This window comes from Diabrotica undecimpunctata, chromosome 9 (genome assembly GCF_040954645.1).
Source record: "Diabrotica undecimpunctata isolate CICGRU chromosome 9, icDiaUnde3, whole genome shotgun sequence".
Taxonomy (NCBI): domain Eukaryota; kingdom Metazoa; phylum Arthropoda; class Insecta; order Coleoptera; family Chrysomelidae; genus Diabrotica; species Diabrotica undecimpunctata.
Genome location: NC_092811.1, coordinates 60,758,744 through 60,774,242, shown reverse-complemented (window position 1 = coordinate 60,774,242; position 15,499 = coordinate 60,758,744).

The window sequence follows — 15,499 nt, the reverse complement described above, 5'->3', positions numbered from 1 at the left end:
ACATAAACAGATCGTATTACATTTACTAATTCTTTTAATAACTTCAAAGCTTCCGCAGCGATTTTATAAAAACTACAATAATAGCCTTAGGACACTACAATAAAATTTCAAGTTCAGAAGTTCAAATTCATGAAATTTACGCGGAATTTATGGTAACATCATTTATAAATTAAATTAGCTATACTGAATGGATGATGATTTCTGACCATGTAGCACCCAAATATAGACCCAAAAATTCCTTTTCAAATAAATATTTGGCCAACAGAAAAATGGAACAGAAGAAACATTAGAGTCAAACTACCGAGTTATATATCGTACATAGACAAGTCTAAAACTGCACTACAATTATACAAAATTGATTAAAAAAATACTTACCTATTGGTGTCACAGCTATTTGTGCTAGAGCTGGACGGTTGTTAAAGCAGTCATATCATTTCTCAGTGTCTCTAGGAATACAGATAGGCAATCCGGTAGCTCAGCTACCAAGTAATCACCCAAGTTAGAAATTATTTGGCCCATTGTTAAGATCGCGTTTTCCTTAATTGCTTGATCTATATGTATTAAACGCTCTAATGTACAAGTATAAATATCTTTGATAAATAACGTGAAATCGAAGCCATAATCAACATAAACAGGTCGTATTACATTTACTAATTCTTTTAATAACTTCAAAGCTTCCGCAGCGATTTTATAAAAACTATGCCCAACGTCACTTATAATTGCAGTTACCAAAGTTTCAACACACGGGTAAAAATATTGATATTCGTAAGTATCGAGTAAAAAATATATAAATAATAAAACTTCAGTCTTGAATTTTCTATCATCAGTTTCAGTTATGCAGTCCATGATGCAACCTATTATGTCCCCAAAACGTGTACTCAATATTCCTGAAAAAGTTGTACACAGTTCCTTAAGCAAATTTAAGCAATTCTCTTTTGCTTTAATGTTTGTTTTACGTAATTCATCCTGTACTCCGTTAATAAGCATTTCGGCTTGCTCTTCTGCGATAGAAAACTCTTCTCCATTATCCCTTATCATAGCACCTGGATATATGGTTTTGCTTACTTCATATTTAATTTGCTTCCGAATAGCCATGTACGCATGGAAAATATCACCGTGCACGTATTGATTTCGTTCTATAAAGAAAAAATATAAATAAAAAAGAGTGGCACTGTTATTACTTAATGTAAGTTAATGAAATTTTATGTCTTCTTATTACTGAATTGTTAATATTTTTATAATACACTACACTTTAAGTTCTTTAAAATTAAAAAGTGTAAACTAATTTTTTTCTTTACAAGTTTTGTTCAATGATTTTAGCAATTTTCAAAATTCGGTAAATATACTTAATTTCAGTCGTTCTCGAGTTAAAAAATTATATTATATAAAATTGTAAGAAGTGTATAGGTATGTATATTGTGTATATTACGGTATACCGAATGGTTACTGCACGCCGTCTCGATTTTTTGGGTCATGCTAAATAGGATTCGAGTCCGGAAATTAGTGCCTGATTCCACTGCAGAACATATTTTATTGAAAATATTTTATTAAATTGTGTTACATTAACTAATTAAATAAAAAAACAAACGATTGAAAAATAAAATTTAATTAAGAACTATTGAACGGTACAAATACTTTACTTTTAAAGAAAAAAATTGGTCATTCTACAAGAAATTAAAATATTTAAAAAAATTAGTATATAGCCACTGTTACGGTTATAGCGCATGCACCAAACCTTTTATTTTGACGCCTATAGACACATTGGCGTCCATCTGGACCTTTTAAATAAAGTGAAATCGAAGCCATAATCAACATAAACAGATCGTATTACTTTTACTAATTCTTTTAATACCTTCAAAGCTTCCGCAGCGATTTTATAAAAACTACAATAATAGCTTTAGGACACTACAATAAAATTTCAAGTTCAGAAGTTCATATTCATGAAATTTACCCGGAATTTATGGTAACATCATTTATAAATTAAATTAGCTATACTGAATGGATGATGATTTCTGACTATGTAGCACCCAAATATAGACCCAAAAATTCCTTTTCAAATAAATATTTGGCCAACAGAAAAATGGGACAGAAGAAACATTAGAGTCAAACTACCGAGTTATATATCGTACATAGACAAGTCTAAAACTGCACTACAATTATACAAAATTGATTAAAAAAATACTTACCTATTGGTGTCACAGCTATTTGTGCTAGAGCTGGACGGTTGTTAAAGCAGTCATATCATTTCTCAGTGTCTCTAGGAATACAGATAGGCAACCCGGTAGCTCAGCTACCAAGTAATCACCCAAGTTAGAAATTATTTGGCCCATTGTTAAGATCGCGTTTTCCTTAATTGCTTGATCTATATGTATTAAACGCTCTAATGTACAAGTATAAATATCTTTGATAAATAACGTGAAATCGAAGCCATAATCAACATAAACAGGTCGTATTACATTTACTAATTCTTTTAATAACTTCAAAGCTTCCGCAGCGATTTTATAAAAACTATGCCCAACGTCACTTATAATTGCAGTTACCAAAGTTTCAATACACGGGTAAAAAAATATATATATGTAAGTATCGAGTAAAAAATATATAAATAATAAAACTTCAGTCTTGAATTTTCTATCAACAGTTTCAGTAATGCAGTCCATGATGCAACCTATTATGTCCCCAAAACGTGTACTCAATATTCCTGAAAAAGTTGTACACAGTAGTTCCTTAAGCAAATTTAAGCAATTCTCTTTAGCTTTAATGTTTGTTTTACGTATTTCATCCTGTACTTCTTTAATAAGCATTTCGGCTTGCTCTTCTGCGATAGAAAACTCTTCTCCATTATCCCTTATCATAGCACCTGGATATATGGTTTTGCTTACTACATATTTAATTTGCTTCATAATAGCCATGTACGCATGGAAAATATCACCGTGCACGTATTGATTTCGTTCTATAAAAAAAAAATATCAATAAAAAAGAGTGACACTGTTATTACTTAATGTAAGTTAATGAAATTTTATGTCTTCTTATTACTGAATTGTTAATATTTTTATAATACACTACACTTTAAGTTCTTTAAAATTAAAAAGTGTAAACTAATTTTTTTCTTTACAAATTTTGTTCAATGATTTTAGCAATTTTCAAAATTCGGTAAATATACTTAATTTCAGTCGTTCTCGAGTTAAAAAATTATATTATATAAAATTGTAAGAAGTGTATAGGTATGTATATTGTGTATATTACGGTATACCGAATGGTTACTGCACGCCGTCTCAATTTTTGGGGTCATGCTAAATAGGATTCGAGTCCGGAAATTAGTGCCTGATTCCACTGCAGAACATATTTTATTGAAAATATTTTACTAAATTGTGTGACATTAACTAATTAAATAAAAAAACAAACGATTGAAAAATAAAATTTAATTAAGAACTATTGAACGGTACAAATACTTTACTTTTAAAGAAAAAAATTGGTAAATTGGTAAAAAAATATATATATGTAAGTATCGAGTAAAAAATATATAAATAATAAAACTTCAGTCTTGAATTTTCTATCAACAGTTTCAGTAATGCAGTCCATGATGCAACCTATTATGTCCCCAAAACGTGTACTCAATATTCCTGAAAAAGTTGTACACAGTTCCTTAAGCAAATTTAAGCAATTCTCTTTTGCTTTAATGTTTGTTTTACGTAATTCATCCTGTACTCCGTTAATAAGCATTTCGGCTTGCTCTTCTGCGATAGAAATCTCTTCTCCATTATCCCTTATCATAGCACCTGGATATATGGTTTTGCTTACTACATATTTAATTTGCTTCAGAATAGCCATGTACGCATGGAAAATATCACCGTGCACGTATTGATTTCGTTCTATAAAGAAAAAATATAAATAAAAAAGAGTGGCACTGTTATTACTTAATGTAAGTTAATGAAATTTTATGTCTTCTTATTACTGAATTGTAAATATTTTTATAATACACTACACTTCAAGTTCTACAAATTTTGTTCAATTATTTTAGCAATTTTCAAAATTCGGTAAATATACTTAATTTCAGTCGTTCTCGAGTTAAAAAATTATATTATATAAAATTGTAAGAAGTGTATAGGTATGTATATTGTGTATATTACGGTATACCGAATGGTTACTGCACGCAGTCTCGATTTTTTGGGTCATGCTAAATAGGATTCGAGTCCGGAAATTAGTGCCTGATTCCACTGCAGAACATATTTTATTGAAAATATTTTACTAAATTGTGTGACATTAACTAATTAAATAAAAAAACAAACGATTGAAAAATAAAATTTAATTAAGAACTATTGAACGGTACAAATACTTTACTTTTAAAGAAAAAAATTGGTCATTATACAAGAAATTAAAATATTTAAAAAAATTAGTATATAGCCACTGTTACGGTTATAGCGCATGCACCAAACCTTTTATTTTGACGCCTATAGACACATTGGCGTCCATCTGGACCTTTTAAATAAAGTGAAATCGAAGCCATAATCAACATAAACAGATCGTATTACATTTACTAATTCTTTTAATACCTTCAAAGCTTCCGCAGCGATTTTATAAAAACTACAATAATAGCTTTAGGACACTACAATAAAATTTCAAGTTCAGAAGTTCAAATTCATGAAATTTACCCGGAATTTATGGTAACATCATTTATAAATTAAATTAGCTATACTGAATGGATGATGATTTCTGACCATGTAGCACCCAAATATAGACCCAAAAATTCCTTTTCAAATAAATATTTGGCCAACAGAAAAATGGGACAGAAGAAACATTAGAGTCAAACTACAGAGTTATATATCATACATAGACAAGTCTAAAACTGCACTACAATTATACAAAATTGATTAAAAAAATACTTACTTATTGGTGTCACAGCTATTTGTGCTAGAGCTGGACGGTTGTTAAAGCAGTCATATCATTTCTCAGTGTCTCTAGGAATACAGATAGGCAATCCGGTAGCTCAGCTACCAAGTAATCACCCAAGTTAGAAATTATTTGGCCCATTGTTAAGATCGCGTTTTCCTTAATTGCTTGATCTGTATGTACATGTATTAAACGCTCTAATGTACAAGTATAAATATCTTTGATTAATAACGTGAAATCGAAGCCATAATCAACATAAACAGGTCGTATTACATTTAGTAATTCTTTTAATAACTGCAAAGCTTCCGCAGCGATTTTATAAAAACTATGCCCAACGTCACTTATAATTGCAGTTACCAAAGTTTCAACACACGCGTAAAAATATTGATATTCGTAAGTATCGAGTAAAAAATATATAAATAATAAAACTTCAGTCTTGAATTTTCTATCATCAGTTTCAGTTATGCAGTCCATGATGCAACCTATTATGTCCCCAAAACGTGTACTCAATATTCCTGAAAAAGTTGTACACAGTTCCTTAAGCAAATTTAAGCAATTCCCTTTTGCTTTAATGTTTGTTTTACGTATTTCATCCTGTACTTCTTTAATAAGCATTTCGGCTTGCTCTTCTGCGATAGAAAACTCTTCTCCATTATCCCTTATCATAGCACCTGGATATACGGTTTTGCTTACTACATATTTAATTTGCTTCATAATAGCCATGTACGCATGGAAAATATCACCGTGCACGTATTGATTTCGTTCTATAAAAAAAAATATCAATAAAAAAGAGTGACACTGTTATTACTTAATGTAAGTTAATGAAATTTTATGTCTTCTTATTACTGAATTGTTAATATTTTTATAATACACTACACTTTAAGTTCTACAAATTTTGTTCAATGATTTTAGCGATTTTCAAAATTCGGTAAATATACTTAATTTCAGTCGTTCTCGAGTTAAAAAATTATATTATATAAAATTGTAAGAAGTGTATAGGTATGTATATTGTGTATATTACGGTATACCGAATGGTTACTGCACGCAGTCTCGATTTTTTGGGTCATGCTAAATAGGATTCGAGTCCGGAAATTAGTGCCTGATTCCACTGCAGAACATATTTTATTGAAAATATTTTACTAAATTGTGTGACATTAACTAATTAAATAAAAAAACAAACGATTGAAAAATAAAATTTAATTAAGAACTATTGAACGGTACAAATACTTTACTTTTAAAGAAAAAAATTGGTCATTATACAAGAAATTAAAATATTTAAAAAAATTAGTATATAGCCACTGTTACGGTTATAGCGCATGCACCAAACCTTTTATTTTGACGCCTATAGACACATTGGCGTCCATCTGGACCTTTTAAATAAAGTGAAATCGAAGCCATAATCAACATAAACAGATCGTATTACATTTACTAATTCTTTTAATACCTTCAAAGCTTCCGCAGCGATTTTATAAAAACTACAATAATAGCTTTAGGACACTACAATAAAATTTCAAGTTCAGAAGTTCAAATTCATGAAATTTACCCGGAATTTATGGTAACATCATTTATAAATTAAATTAGCTATACTGAATGGATGATGATTTCTGACCATGTAGCACCCAAATATAGACCCAAAAATTCCTTTTCAAATAAATATTTGGCCAACAGAAAAATGGGACAGAAGAAACATTAGAGTCAAACTACCGAGTTATATATCGTACATAGACAAGTCTAAAACTGCACTACAATTATACAAAATTGATTAAAAAAATACTTACCTATTGGTGTCACAGCTATTTGTGCTAGAGCTGGACGGTTGTTAAAGCAGTCATATCATTTCTCAGTGTCTCTAGGAATACAGATAGGCAATCCGGTAGCTCAGCTACCAAGTAATCACCCAAGTTAGAAATTATTTGGCCCATTGTTAAGATCGCGTTTTCCTTAATTGCTTGATCTATATGTACATGTATTAAACGCTCTAATGTACAAGTATAAATATCTTTGATAAATAACGTGAAATCGAAGCCATAATCAACATAAACAGGTCGTATTACATTTAGTAATTCTTTTAATAACTGCAAAGCTTCCGCAGCGATTTTATAAAAACTATGCCCAACGTCACTTATAATTGCAGTTACCAAAGTTTCAACACACGGGTTAAATTATTGATATTCGTAAGTATCGAGTAAAAAATATATAAATAATAAAACTTCAGTCTTGAATTTTCTATCATCAGTTTCAGTAATGCAGTCCATGATGCAACCTATTATGTCCCCAAAACGTGTACTCAATATTCCTGAAAAAGTTGTACACAGTTCCTTAAGCAAATTTAAGCAATTCTCTTTTGCTTTAATGTTTGTTTTACGTAATTCATCCTGTACTTCGTTAATAAGCATTTCGGCTTGCTCTTCTGCGATAGAAAACTCTTCTCCATTATCCCTTATCATAGCACCTGGATATATGGTTTTGCTTACTACATATTTAATTTGCTTCAAAATAGCCATGTACGCATGGAAAATATCACCGTGCACGTATTGATTTCGTTCTGTAAAGAAAAAATATCAATAAAAAAGAGTGACACTGTTATTACTTAATGTAAGTTAATGAAATTTTATGTCTTCTTATTACTGAATTGTTAATATTTTTATAATACACTACACTTTAAGTTCTTTAAAATTAAAAAGTGTAAACTAATTTTTTTCTTTACAAATTTTGTTCAATGATTTTAGCAATTTTCAAAATTCGGTAAATATACTTAATTTCAGTCGTTCTCGAGTTAAAAAATTATATTATATAAAATTGTAAGAAGTGTATAGGTATGTATATTGTGTATATTACGGTATACCGAATGGTTACTGCACGCCGTCTCGATTTTTTGGGTCATGCTAAATAGGATTCGAGTCCGGAAATTAGTGCCTGATTCCACTGCAGAACATATTTTATTGAAAATATTTTATTAAATTGTGTTACATTAACTAATTAAATAAAAAAACAAACGATTGAAAAATAAAATTTAATTAAGAACTATTGAACGGTACAAATACTTTACTTTTAAAGAAAAAAATTGGTCATTCTACAAGAAATTAAAATATTTAAAAAAATTAGTATATAGCCACTGTTACGGTTATAGCGCATGCACCAAACCTTTTATTTTGACGCCTATAGACACATTGGCGTCCATCTGGACCTTTTAAATAAAGTGAAATCGAAGCCATAATCAACATAAACAGATCGTTTTACATTTACTAATTCTTTTAATACCTTCAAAGCTTCCGCAGCGATTTTATAAAAACTACAATAATAGCTTTAGGACACTACAATAAAATTTCAAGTTCAGAAGTTCATATTCATGAAATTTACCCGGAATTTATGGTAACATCATTTATAAATTAAATTAGCTATACTGAATGGATGATGATTTCTGACCATGTAGCACCCAAATATAGACCCAAAAATTCCTTTTCAAATAAATATTTGGCCAACAGAAAAATGGGACAGAAGAAACATTAGAGTCAAACTACAGAGTTATATATCATACATAGACAAGTCTAAAACTGCACTACAATTATACAAAATTGATTAAAAAAATACTTACCTATTGGTGTCACAGCTATTTGTGCTAGAGCTGGACGGTTGTTAAAGCAGTCATATCATTTCTCAGTGTCTCTAGGAATACAGATAGGCAATCCGGTAGCTCAGCTACCAAGTAATCACCCAAGTTAGAAATTATTTGGCCCATTGTTAAGATCGCGTTTTCCTTAATTGCTTGATCTATATGTATTAAACGCTCTAATGTACAAGTATAAATATCTTTGATAAATAACGTGAAATCGAAGCCATAATCAACATAAACAGGTCGTATTACATTTACTAATTCTTTTAATAACTTCAAAGCTTCCGCAGCGATTTTATAAAAACTATGCCCAACGTCACTTATAATTGCAGTTACCAAAGTTTCAATACACGGGTAAAAAAATATATATATGTAAGTATCGAGTAAAAAATATATAAATAATAAAACTTCAGTCTTGAATTTTCTATCAACAGTTTCAGTAATGCAGTCCATGATGCAACCTATTATGTCCCCAAAACGTGTACTCAATATTCCTGAAAAAGTTGTACACAGTTCCTTAAGCAAATTTAAGCAATTCCCTTTTGCTTTAATGTTTGTTTTACGTATTTCATCCTGTACTTCTTTAATAAGCATTTCGGCTTGCTCTTCTGCGATAGAAAACTCTTCTCCATTATCCCTTATCATAGCACCTGGATATATGGTTTTGCTTACTACATATTTAATTTGCTTCATAATAGCCATGTACGCATGGAAAATATCACCGTGCACGTATTGATTTCGTTCTATAAAAAAAAATATCAATAAAAAAGAGTGACACTGTTATTACTTAATGTAAGTTAATGAAATTTTATGTCTTCTTATTACTGAATTGTTAATATTTTTATAATACACTACACTTTAAGTTCTACAAATTTTGTTCAATGATTTTAGCGATTTTCAAAATTCGGTAAATATACTTAATTTCAGTCGTTCTCGAGTTAAAAAATTATATTATATAAAATTGTAAGAAGTGTATAGGTATGTATATTGTGTATATTACGGTATACCGAATGGTTACTGCACGCCGTCTCAATTTTTGGGGTCATGCTAAATAGGATTCGAGTCCGGAAATTAGTGCCTGATTCCACTGCAGAACATATTTTATTGAAAATATTTTATTAAATTGTGTTACATTAACTAATTAAATAAAAAAACAAACGATTGAAAAATAAAATTTAATTAAGAACTATTGAACGGTACAAATACTTTACTTTTAAAGAAAAAAATTGGTCATTCTACAAGAAATTAAAATATTTAAAAAAATTAGTATATAGCCACTGTTACGGTTATAGCGCATGCACCAAACCTTTTATTTTGACGCCTATAGACACATTGGCGTGTGTCTATAGGCGCACATATTATATTTTATATTCATTTTATATTCATATAAAATAAAAAAAAATATATTTTTTTTTATTTTATTAACTCTTTGTTTCCTGAAAACTTTTACAATCAAAAATAAAAATAAAGCACTTTTTAATGCAGATGTTATATTAAATTCTACAACATATTTTGCTAGTGTATATTTTTACTTCCATGCTTATGCGGATATTACCAACTAATATGCGTGTGTGTAGCTTATTCAACTGGGGTGATGTGGTGTGTCTTAAGTTTGATCACGTATTGAGCCTTGATACACTATAATTGATCGTAATTTATGGAAATAATTATATGTTGAACAGACACTCAGAGTTTACTGCCATGCAAATATGTTTTTCAAAATAATATACCCAGTTTACAGCGCTAAAGACGAAATATGGAATTTTTATTACAAAATATATTTTTTTTATTTTATTAACCCTTTGTTTCCTGAAAACTTTTAAAATCAAAAATAAAAATAAAGCACTTTTTAATGCAGATATTATACTAAATTCTACAACATATTTTACTAGTGTATATTTTTACTTCCATGCTTATGCGGATATTACCAACTAATATGCGTGTGTGTAGCTTATTCAACTGGGGTGATGTGGTGTGTCTTAAGTTTGATCACGTATTGAGCCTTGATACACTATAATTGATCGTAATTTATGGAAATAATTATATGTTGAACAGACACTCAGAGTTTACTGCCATTCAAATATGTTTTACAAAATAATATACCCAGTTTAACCTCTTCAGGGACGAATTAATTCTTTGAATAATAAAAAGTCCAATATTTTTGTATATTTTAATTATTAACATCCGGATACATGAAAAATTGCAAAAAAAAATATTGTCAAATTTGACATTGTAAAAGTCAAAAATGAAAACGTACACATATGTTGCCAATGGGCGGATGATCTATTGATGAAACGATTCCATGCACTCTGGGCACACACTTTCCTGACACTGCTTGCATCTATATCTTGTTCTGCGTTTGCAATTTCTGTCATGACATCTTGGTGGATTTTTGTAGTCCATTTTCATTGAATAATGTCCCAATCCATTCAAGCGAACTTCAGGTGCAACTTTTGTCCACGTCGTTTTCTTTTTTGGAGCAGAATTTTCGGATGAGTGTCTTCCTCGTTTTCTTGCATTTCCATTTAACTCAATTAAAGTTGAAGCAATAGATGCTTTAAATTCTAGTAAAGATATTTTTGACGATTTGGCTTCTCTGAACAACAACCAAGTATTTATAATTGCAACATTCATGAAATGAAAAACAATTCTCAGATAGAACTTCTTGTTTTTGATGGCATGTGGATAATGAGCAATCATTCTATCTGATAAATCTACGCCACCCATGAACCGATTGTACTGAATAATAGCCTGTGGCCTTTGAACCTCAATGTAAGTCTTTGTTTTCCTATCCCATCTTCTTACAGTATCTATTTTTAATATATTTAATATATTTCTAATATATTTTTTTTATTTTATTAACCCTTTGTTTCCTGAAAACTTTTAAAATCAAAAATAAAAATAAAGCACTTTTTAATGCAGATATTATACTAAATTCTACAACATATTTTACTAGTGTATATTTTTACTTCCATGCTTATGCGGATATTACCAACTAATATGCGTGTGTGTAGCTTATTCAACTGGGGTGATGTGGTGTGTCTTAAGTTTGATCACGTATTGAGCCTTGATACACTATAATTGATCGTAATTTATGGAAATAATTATATGTTGAACAGACACTCAGAGTTTACTTCCATTCAAATACGTTTTACAACATAATATACGCAGTTTAAATTCGATAGTGGACAGGAATCAACCTTATTGCAGTCAAATGTCTGCATCAAACCTAAAAGGGAAGAACATACCAGGAAAAAATTTGAAGAAAACTTCAAACAAAGGACAAGCAGAGTAACATTTCAACTACCACCTATTATTAAAACGCGAGCTGAAACTTCTGATTCTAATTGTGATTTTAATCCTTTACCTATAGACAAAACTCCCATAGATACAACGCACAATGTTTCTTTAAATCCTGCGAATATTTCTTTTCCGTTGATTTCAACGTCTGATACTTTATGTAGAACTAATCCTCTTCTCGATATTCGTACACAGGATAATCGACCATATATTTCAATAAATATTGGCAGTGAAACAATATCTGCACTTGTAGACTCTGGTAGTAATGTCTCTATTATTGGCTCTCCAGCCTTATTTCTTCTTAAGAAGCTGAATTTGCATCTTCACTGTGATGTTTCAGTACAGCTAACTACTGCTGATGGTAATGTCCAAAGTACCTTAGGTTATGTGTTTTTACCTGTTACCTTATCTGGTAGCACACAAAAGTTAAAAGTTTTAGTGGTTCCTTCTATCTCACATAAAATGATTTTAGGTATGGATTTTATGAAATTGTTTAGAATTTCTTTGGATTTCACAAATTTTTCGTATAGTACAGCTAAACTGCCAACTTGTGTTGTTAATACTATAGTAAGTTCAGAGAATTTATCCACCCATCAGCTTTCACAACTACATTCGGTAGTCAAACTGTTTAAGGAAATAGGCCCAACAGATTCTATTGGTAGAACCCACTTGTATACTCACCATATAGACACTGGTGATGCGAAACCAATTAGGCAAAGACAATATCCTCTTTCGCCTGCTATGCAGAAAATTCTCAACGAAGGAGTTGATGAGATGCTTAAGTTAAAAGTCATCGAACCATTAACAACCAGTACACCTTGGTTGTCTCCTTTGTGGTTGGTTCCGAAGAAAGATAGTTCCTATAGAGTTTGTTTTGATGGTAGAAAACTTAATTCGATAACAGTTCCTGATAGTTACCCCATGCCTTTAATAGATTCAATCATATCTAAAGTAAGAGATGCTAAATTTATTTCGTCAATCGATTCAAAACAAGCTTTTTATCAGATACCTTTGGATGATCAATCCAAATTAAAGACTGCATTTACAGTTCAAAATAGAGGTTTGTTCTGTTTTAATATATTACCTTTTGGCTTAAATAATAGTGCACAACCTATGTGCAGAGTTATGGATTCAGTTATAGGTCCTTTACTGGAGCCTTATGTTTTCTATTATCTTGATGATATTATTGTTGTTACTCCTGACTTTGATTGTCATATCAAAATTCTTAAAATGTTGTTTAAGAGACTTAAATATGCAAATCTTACAGTCAATTTTGAAAAGTGTCAGTTTTGTAGACCTTCTCTTAAATTTCTTGGTTTTTTTTGTAGATCAACAAGGGTTAAGAACTGACCCAGCTAAAGTAGAAGCTATTTTGGAATATCCAGTTCCAAAAACTACTACTCAAATTCGTAGACTTATCGGATTGATAGGTTATTACCGTCGATTTTTGAATAATTTTGCATCCATTTGTACTCCCATTTCTGATTTACTCAAGGGTAAAAAGAAAGGACAGTCTATTGTTTGGACTCCAGAAGCTAACTTAGCTTTCAGTCAGATTAAACAGGCACTAACATCTGCTCCTGTTCTTGCTAGTCCAGACTTTGACAAGCATTTTTATCTTACTTGTGATGCAAGTGACACTGGTGTTGGGAGTGTATTATTTCAAAAAGAAGATGGTTTAAAGCATCCTATAGCTTTCTTTAGTAAAACTCTCTCTAAAGCTCAACGTAAGTACACTACTACTGAGAAAGAACTGCTGGCTATTTTATTATCTATTGAAAAATTTAGGTGTTATATTGAAGGAAGTGAAAACTTCAATGTGATTACTGATCACTCATCCTTACAGTGGTTATATTCCATGAAAAACCCTTCTCCTAGAATTGCCAGATGGATAATGAAACTATCCTGTCACAAGTTCACTGTCATTCACCGTAGTGGTTCTTTAAATGTTGTGGCTGATTCCCTTTCTAGAATACCTGAACAATATCCTGAAATTTCTCTTTTAGATTTATCTAATCTTAAAACAGATACTTGGTATGGTAATATGGTACAAAAAGTACAAAATAATCCAGATCAATTTCCTGCTTTTAAAGTTCATGGTAATGTTCTTTACAAGCATATCTTTTCAAGGAATAAGTTTTCAGATCCTTCCCCAGAATGGAAAATTTTCGTTCCGTCTCCTCACAGAAAAGATATTTTGAAACTCTTTCATGATGATCCTACAGTTGCTCACCTAGGAGTATATAAAACGCTCTCTAGAATCACGGAATTGTATTACTGGCCTAGAATGAGACTTTATGTCGCAAACTATATCAGTAAGTGCAAAATCTGTGCTGCTAGTAATCCAGGAAATGTACCTCCTGCTGGTTTAATGGGAAAGTACAGAGATATTAATTTTCCATTTCAGTTTTTATCTGCTGACTTATTAGGTCCTTATCCTAGATCTAAAAATGGAAATCGTTTTCTTTTAGTTGTTGTCGACTGGTTCACGAAATTTATTTTTGTCCATCCAATGGCAAATGCTACCTCTACAGATATTGTTAAATTTATTGAAAATCAAGTTTTTCTTATCTTTGGGGTACCACAAATTTTCGCAGTTGATAATGGGAAACAGTTCGTTTCCAATGATTTCAAAAATTTAATGAATAAATATAAAGTACAAAAAATTTGGTATAATGCGAGATATTTTCCTCAAATAAATCCTACTGAAAGAGTTAACAAAACTATCGTAACAGCTATTCGTTCTTTTATACATGATAATCATAACGATTTGGACAAAGAAATCTTTAAGATTGCCCAGGCTATTCGCCTAGCCAAACACGAAGTTACACAATTTAGTCCTTCGTTTCTAACTTTTGCCAAAAATATCCCTTTGGACGGTTCCTTCTTTGGTGCAATAGAAGACAAAGCAAGCAATGTCATTAATATTAATAACAAGCTATTCGACCCAAGACCACTAGAAAATATGTCTTCTATTTTCAAAGAAGTGCAAAAGAGAATACGTCACTCTTATGCGACGAATTCTAGCAGGTATAACCTTCGTAGACGTGATGTCAAATATCACGTTGGTGATAAAGTCTGGAAGAAAAATTTTGTCCTATCAAAAGCTGTCGATGAATTCTCTGCAAAACTAGCGCCAAAATTTGCCCCTTGTATTGTCAATAAAGTTTTGTCTAAATTAGTCTACAATTTAAAGGATCTAGATGGAAATGATCTTGGAAATTTTCATGTCAGGGATATCAAATTAGATGTCACTGATTCTAGTGACGATGAAAATCAGTAATGCATATTAAAAATATATCTTTTGAGTAAAACTTGCAGTTATACTATTATATCTTACCTTTAAGTGTAATTTAAACTTACATATATCTTGTATTGCATATATTTTAAATTATCTTCTTATCTCTTTTGTTAAGCTTATACATATTTTTATTACCTGCGTTAACAAATATCTTAGATATTTATGGACTTTTCAATAAAATATTTAGTTATGAGAACCTTTGCTAGAAAATTTATCTACTACCTTTCACAAGTTTGACTGTTATTTACTTATCTTTATCTTCGTTTAATAACACATTATCTCACCTTTACAAGTTAGCTACTTGTATTACCTTTATGGTGTTATTAAAACTATTGCGGTAATAACTTATGTCTAATTTTCATACCTAGTGCAAGTGTCTTGTTTTTCCGTTGAGTGGG